The 8194-nt window shown below is 37.4% G+C and overlaps 1 protein-coding gene across 1 annotated transcript in view; it reads right to left on the bottom strand.

The window, feature by feature from the left end:
- COL24A1 (collagen, type XXIV, alpha 1) overlaps positions 1-8194 on the bottom strand; it is a 197112-nt gene that overhangs the window by 86632 nt on the left and 102286 nt on the right. The window lies entirely within an intron of this gene.

Consider the following 8194-nt stretch of genomic DNA (forward strand, 5'->3'; position numbering starts at 1 on the left):
CAGCTCTGACTCCAGCTCTGAGATCCCAGCTCGCTGAAAGCTGGTTTCTGGGGTTTTTTTTAGCTTCTATGTTTGTTACAATGTTCAAACTGCAGGCTCAGAGGCCTGCAAGGCAGGCGGGGAACGTTGGTTTCCTCCGTCACTGAAGGAAGCAAGCCTCATGTTAGTTTCAAGCTGCCTGGCTGCCGGCCACCATCTTGGCTGACAGTTAATTTGCATATCTCCCTGATTAGCCAATGGGAAGGGTAGCAGTCGTACGCCAATTACCATGTTTCTCTTTTATTAGTGTAGATATAGATTATAGCCCACTGTATGGATAGACTACATTTATTAATAAACATTGATTAATTCATCAGTTGATAGTCATTTGGGTTGTATAAGTTTTTATTTGAACCCTCTTTTCAATTCTCTTGGGTATACTTCAAGGAGTAGAATTGCTCGGGCACACTGTAATTCCATGTTTAACATTTTGAGAAATTGCCAAATGGATTTACAAAGTGGTTGCACCATTTTACATCTCACCAGTGATGTAAGAGGCTTCCAATTTCTTTACATCCTCATCAACACTTGTTATTTTCTTTTTTTTGTACATTTGTTTGTTTTTGATAGCCATCCTAGTGGATATAAAGTGGTATTTCATTGTGTTTTTATTTGCATAGTGAATAGTGTTGAGCATTTTTCATGTGCTTACTAGCCAACTGTATATCTTCTTTGGCGGAATAGCTGTTTAAATACTTTGCTCATTTTCAATTGGGTTATTTGTCTTTTTATTACTGAGTTGTAAGAGTTTTTTTTTAATATTCTGGATACAAGTACCTTTATATATATGATTTGCAAGTATTTTATCCCATTCCACGGGAGTCTTTTCACTGTTTTGATGGTGTTCTTCATAGTATAAGACTATTGATTTTAACAAAGTACAATATATCTATTTTTTATTTTGTCACTTGTACTTTTGGTGTTATCTAAGGAAACTTTGCATAACCCAAGGTCATGAAGATTTATTCCTATGTTTTCTTCCAAGACATTTATAGTTTTAGCTCTTACATTTAACACTGTGACCCATTTTGAATTAATTTTTGTGTGCAGTGTAAGTAAGGTCCAACATTATGTTTTTGCATGCAAGTATCCAGTTGTTTTGCGGCACCATTTGTTCAAAAGACCATTCTTTCCTCATTAAACTGTCTTGGTACATAACATGCTTTTGTAATTCAAATTTATTTTGTTCTATTTAGTCCCTGGAACTTGTTTTATCCCTTGAGATAGCCAACAACACTTGCTATTATTAAACAAAGTTTAGAAGTTATAGACTGATTTCCTTCAAAGACTATGCTCCTCTTCTGCTTGGAACCTTTCAATGGCACTTTGAATAAAACCCAAACTTATTACCATGGTTTAAAAAGTCCTTCATGATCTGCTTCTCATCTATTTTTTTCAAACTCATCTCAAACAACTTTTCAGTATTTACTATGCTGCTGCTGTAACAACTTCCTTTTAGTTTTACAAAAATATCTAGATCGTTCTCACCTCCATATCTAGCCCTTTTTATTCCATCAACCTTGAAGGATCTCCCAAAGTTCTTTGCATGACTGGCTCCCTTTTCATTTTTCAGGTCTCAACTTAATATTCCCTTACCCAAGAAGGCTTCTCTTACTGCTCTCGTGGAAATACGCTTCTCTATCTTTAACTAGTCAGCTTCCCTTCCTTTAAGCAGTTATTCTTTTTCAATACCCTGTTATTTCTATCATCGCATTTATCACAGCCTGCAATGATCTTTTCTATTGTTAGACTTCTCCATGATATTAGAAAGTCTGAGATCAGGATCTTGCTAATCTTGTTCCCCTTGGTATTCACAATGCTTATTGAAGCAAAGTTCTTGGTTCATAGAAGGCATTCATAAACTTTGTTTTCAATTAATGAATAATCAAATATATTTAATAGAGTCCAAGTCTATAAGGCTAACAATAATTGGAAACATCTAAGCTAATGTTTTTTAAAAGCTATAGAACACTTTCTTTCAAAGAAAGCCTAAACAGAAGCTAATATGTTAAATATATATTCCAGGATCTTTGAGGACTCAAGTAGAAATAGGAGGAACAGGAGCCCATTTAGCATCCTCCCTGACACAATTATCTTGGGAGGTTCTGCATATCTCCAACCCCTTTCTTATATGTAATGAATAAACTGAGAAACTAAAGAATGATTTGCCCAATAATGTACAGCTCTTTAGTGGAAGAGCAGGGATTTGAATGATCCTTGCATAGTGGCCATTGTAGGGTTCCTTCTATTTCTGAGTTACTTTATGGCATAACTGTTCAAAAAAAAACAAGCCTAAGACCAAAGTCATAGAATCTTTTAGAACTTAAAGATTTATATTAGAGCAGCCCTCTGATTACCACACCGTCTGTCTGAGGACCAGCAGCTGTGTGTGAAGCGTCCCCCCACCAGCCAGAGGAGCCACCACAACTGTGAATAGAACCCACCAGAGGAGCTGCTATCAACTGAGGAGCAGCTGCTACCACAACCGCCCGAGGAGCAACCGCAGCCTGAGGAGCCACTGCCACCCAAGGAGCAGCCACTGAATGATTCAACATCTAGATATGTCGGTGAGATCAAACATGGGTAGACAAAGAAAAACCCAATAGAAAGAAAAGGAGGATTCACCAGAAAAGCTGCTAAGTGATACAGAGGCATGCAACATGACAGAAAAAGAATTCAGATTAAGGGTCTTAGAGTACATAAACCAGATGGAGGAAAAAATCAACAATGTATGCAAGAAGCAAGAAGAAACAGATGAAAAATCAATAAATTATGTAAGAACCAAGAAGAAATGAAGAGTGATATAGCTGCAATAAAAAACACCACTGAAAGTCAATACCATATGCAAGAAGCTAGAAGAAACAGATGAAAAAATCAACAACTTAAGTAAGGCCCAAGAAGAAATGAAGAGTGATATAGCTGCCATAAAAAACTCCATTGAAAGTATCAACAGTAGACTAGGAGAAGCGGAGGACCGAATTAGTGAATTAGAAGACAAGGAAGCAAAACACACCCAAACTATACTGCAAATGGAGAAAAAAATTAAAAGACAGGAGGAGAGCCTAAGGGAGCTTTGGGACAACATGAAACGAAACAACATACGAATAATAGGGGTGCCAGAACAACAGAAAGATGAACATGGATTAGAAAACCTATTCGAAGAAATAATATCAGAAAACTTCCCTGAGGTGGGGAAGAAAAAAGTCACACAAGCCCAGAGAGTCCCAAACAAGGTGAATCCGAAAAGACCCACACCAAGACACATCATAATTACCATGGCAAATGTTCAGGACAAAGAGAGAATCTTACAGGCTGCAAGAGAGAGACGGAAAGTTACATACAAGGGATCTCCCATTAGATTATCAAATGATTTCTCAACAGAAACACATCAGGCCAGAAAAGAATGGACAGAAATCTACAAAGTGATGCAAAGCAAAGGACTGAATCCAAGAATACTCTATCCAGCAAGGCTTTCATTCAAAATTGAAGGGGAAATAAGAAGCTTCACAGACAAAAAAAGGCTAAGGGAGTTTATCACCACCAAGCCAGCCATGCAAGAAATGCTAAAGGGACTGGTGTAAAAAGAAGAAATAACAAGCTCAGAAAGAAAACAGCCACACACACAAAAAAAGAAATGGCTACAAACAAGTACCTTTCAATAATAACTTTAAATGTAAACGGACTAAATGCTCCAACCAAAAGACATCGAGTGGCTGAATGGATAAAAAAACATGACCCATACATCTGCTGTCTACAAGAGACCCACCTCATTAGAAGGGACTCACACAGACTGAAAGTGAAGGGATGGAAAAATATCTTTCAGGCAAATGGAAAGGAAAAGAAAGCTGGGGTAGCAATACTTATATCAGACAAAATAGACCTCAAAGTGAAGGCCATAACAAGAGATAAGGAAGGCCACTTCATAATACTAAAGGGATCAATACAACAAGAAGATATAACCCTGGTAAACATATATGCACCCAATGCAGGAGCACCCAAATTCATAAAAAAACTCCTGGAAGATATCAAAGGAGAGATCGACAACAATACAATCATAGTAGGGGACTTTAATACACCACTGACACCACTGGATAAGCCCGCTAGACAAACAATCAGCAAAGAAACAGCAATCCTAAATGACTCACTAGATCAGATGGACTTAATTGACATCTTCAGAACACTTCACCCCAAAGCCATGGAATATACATTCCTCTCAGGTGCTCATGGGACATATTCAAAAATAGACCACATATTGGGTCACAAGCAAAGTCTCCCCAAATTCAAGAAGATTGAAATCATAAAAAGCTTCTTCTCAGACCACGATGGCATAATGTTAGAAATAAACTACAATAAAAACAACCCAAAATACTCAAACACTTGGAAGCTGAATAGCATGTTATTAAATATTGATTGGGTTACCAATGAGATCAAAGAAGAAATTAAAAACATCCTGGACACTAATGACAATGAAAACACAACAATCCAAAACCTATGGGACACAATGAAAGCAGTCCTGAGAGGGAAGTTTATAGCTCTACAGGCCTATCTCAAAAAACAAGAAAAAATGGTAGTAAATCATCTAACTCTTCAACTCAAAGAATTAGAAAGAGAGCAACAAGAAAACCCCAGAGTGAGCAGAAGGAAGGAGATAATAAAGATTAGAGCAGAAATAAATGACATAGAGACCAAAAAAACAATACAGAAAATCAATGAAACCAAGAGCTGGTTCTTTGAAAGGATAAACAAGATTGACAAACCTCTAGCCAGGCTCACCAAGAAGCAAAGAGAGAGGACCCAAATAAACCAAATCAGAAACGATAGAGGCGAAATAACAACAGACCCCACAGAAATACAAATGATTGTTAAAAAATACTATGGACAGCTCTACTCCAACAAACTAGACAACCTGGAGGAAATGGACAAATTCCTAGAAAAATACAACATTCCAGCACTCAATCAGGAAGAATCTAAAAATCTCAATAGGCCAATAACTATGGAAGAAATTGAAGCAGTCATCAAAAAGCTTCCAGCAAACAAAAGCCCAGGACCAGATGGCTTCTCAGGGGAGTTTTACCAAACTTTCAAGGAAGAACTAAAACCTATCCTCCTCAGACTACTACAAAAAATTCAGGAGGAAGGAACACTTCCAAGCTCATTCTATGAAGCCAGCATCACCCTAATACCAAAACCAGGTAAAGACAACACAATGAAAGAGAATTACAGGCCAATATCCCTCATGAACATAGATGCCAAAATCCTCAACAAAATCTTAGCAAATCGGATCCAGCAGTACATCAGAAAGATCATACACCATGACCAAGTAGGATTTATTCCAGGGATGCAAGGATGGTACAATATCCGCAAATCAATAAACGTGATACATCACATAAACAAATTGAAAGAAAAAAACCACATGGTCATATCAATTGATGCAGAAAAAGCATTTGACAAAATCCAACACCCATTTTTGATAAAAACTCTCAGCAAGGTGGGAGTAGAAGGATCATACCTCAACATAATAAAAGCCATATATGACAGGCCCACAGCCAACATCATACTCAATGGACAAAAACTAACACCATTTCCCCTAAGAACAGGAACAAGACAGGGATGCCCACTCTCACCACTCCTGTTCAACATAGTACTGGAAGTATTAGCCATTGCAATTAGGCAAGAAGAAGAAATAAAAGGCATCCAAATTGGAAAAGAGGAAGTAAAACTGTCCTTATTTGCAGATGACATGATATTATACATACAAAACCCTAGAGACTCCATCAAAAAGCTACTAGACTTAATACATGAATTTGGCAATGTAGCAGGATACAAAATTAACCCCAAGAAATCTGAGGCATTTCTATACACCAATAGTGAACTTTCAGAAAGAGAGATTATAAAAACAATCCCATTTACCATCGCACCAAAAAAATTAAGCTACCTAGGAATAAACTTAACTAAAGAGGTAAAAGACCTCTACTCAGAAAACTACAGGACGTTGAAAAAAGAGATAGAGGAAGACATAAACAGATGGAAGAACATACCGTGTTCATGGATTGGTAGAATCAACATCATTAAAATGTCCATACTACCCAAAGCAATCTATAAATTCAACGCACTTCCCATTAAAATACCAATGGCATACTTCACAGATCTAGAACGAACTCTCCAAAAATTCATCTGGAATAAAAAAAGACCCCGAATAGCTGCAGCAATCCTGAGAAAGAAGAAAATAGGTGGGATCTCAATACCAGATATCAAGATGTATTACAAAGCCACTGTTCTCAAAACTGCCTGGTACTGGCACAAGAACAGGCATATAGATCAATGGAATAGAATAGAGAACCCAGAAATCGGCCCGAACCAATATGCTCAATTAATATTTGACAAAGGAGGAAAGAACATTCAATGGAGCCAAGATAGTCTCTTCAATAAGTGGTGTTGGGAAAATTGGACAGATATATGCAAGAAAATGAAACTAGACCACCAACTTACACCATACACAAAAATAAACTCAAAATGGATAAAGGACTTAAATGTACGACGGGAAACCATAAAAATACTAGACGAATCCAAAACTAACAAAATCTCAGACATATGCCAAAGCAATTTCTTTGCCGATACAGCTCCTAGGGCATTGGAAACTAAAGAGAAAATAAACAAATGGGACTGCATCAAAATAAGAAGCTTCTGCACAGCAAAAGAAACCATCAACAAAACAACAAGAAAGCATGGGAAAACATATTTGCCAATGTTATATCTGATAAGGGTCTAATCTCCAAAATTTATAGGGAACTCATACAACTTAACAAAAGGAAGATAAACAATCCAATCAAAAAATGGGCAAAGGACCTAAATAGACACCTTTCAAAAGAGGACATTCAGAAAGCCAAGAGACATATGAAAACATGCTCAAAGTCACTAATCATCCGAGAGATGCAAATCAAAACAACAATGAGGTACCATCTCACACCTGTCAGAATGGCTATCATCAACAAATCAACAAACGACAAGTGCTGGAGAGGATGTGGAGAAAAAGGAACACTCGTGCACTGCTGGTGGGAATGCAGACTGGTGCAGCCACTATGGAAGACAGTATGGAGTTTCCTCAAAAAACAAAACATGGAACTCCCATTTGACCCTGTGATCCCACTTCTAGGAATATATCCCAAGAAACCAAAAACACCAATCAGAAAGGATATATGCACCCATATGTTCATAGCAGTGTTAAGGGCGGGAAAAAAAGGAGACATATGTAGTACTCTTTGTAATACTTTAAGCAATAAAACAATTAAGAAAAAAAGAAAAAAAAGTCAACATGGGCCTAAGAATAACAAACCATTCCAGATAAATTTCATTTTCATTTTTATTGAGGAGGTCTGTATATTAGCATTTTCTAAAACTTGTACACTACTTCTATAAGATATTAATATCTATTGTAAAAAAATTTAAAGGTTCCGTAATAAATAAATCTGGAAAGTTTTTTACTTAAAAAAAAAAAGAAGAAAAGAAAAATAATCTCCTACCCTCCCTATCCCAATAAGAATCATGCGCTTGAGCAGGAAGGGGGAATAGTCTTTGAGACAGGAGTCTACCATTTTCCCAGGTCGTGACCTGTAAACCTCTTTCCTTTTGCACTAGCACATGTCTCACAAGTTTGGCTTTCATTGCAGCAGGCAGTCTAGCCTGCATTTTGGTTACATACACTTAAACCCTCTAGAGATAATTCCTCCATATCCATGGAGACCTATTCCAAATGGAGTATCTGAGATGTAAGGATTTAAATTCCTAAGTCATTGCTTCAGGATGAGTCACTCAACCCTAGTACTCCAAGCTGAGCAAGCAAAACTTTTGTGTTAAGCTACTGATATTTGGGGAATATTTGCAACAAAGTTATGTTCTGGTCTACCATACCACAGTGTATTGGTGTTACAAATTTCCTGCTGATTTCAATATACATAAATTAAGGTTGCCGGAAGCTGGTCCATCCTTGCTGCTTGACACAGTTGCTGCAGGGAAGAAAAATCTGCACAGCATATGTTTCAAGGGACCTGGCATATATGGCATACTGTTCTTAATATGTTTGCTTCCCCTTCTTAGCGCTTGTGTTTTAACCAAGGTCACCTCTCCGAGAAAGGTTGTTTCCCCAGGTAGGGATTTT

This window comes from Myotis brandtii, unplaced genomic scaffold (assembly GCF_000412655.1).
Source record: "Myotis brandtii unplaced genomic scaffold, ASM41265v1 scaffold446, whole genome shotgun sequence".
In the NCBI taxonomy this organism is placed as follows: Eukaryota; Metazoa; Chordata; class Mammalia; order Chiroptera; family Vespertilionidae; genus Myotis; species Myotis brandtii.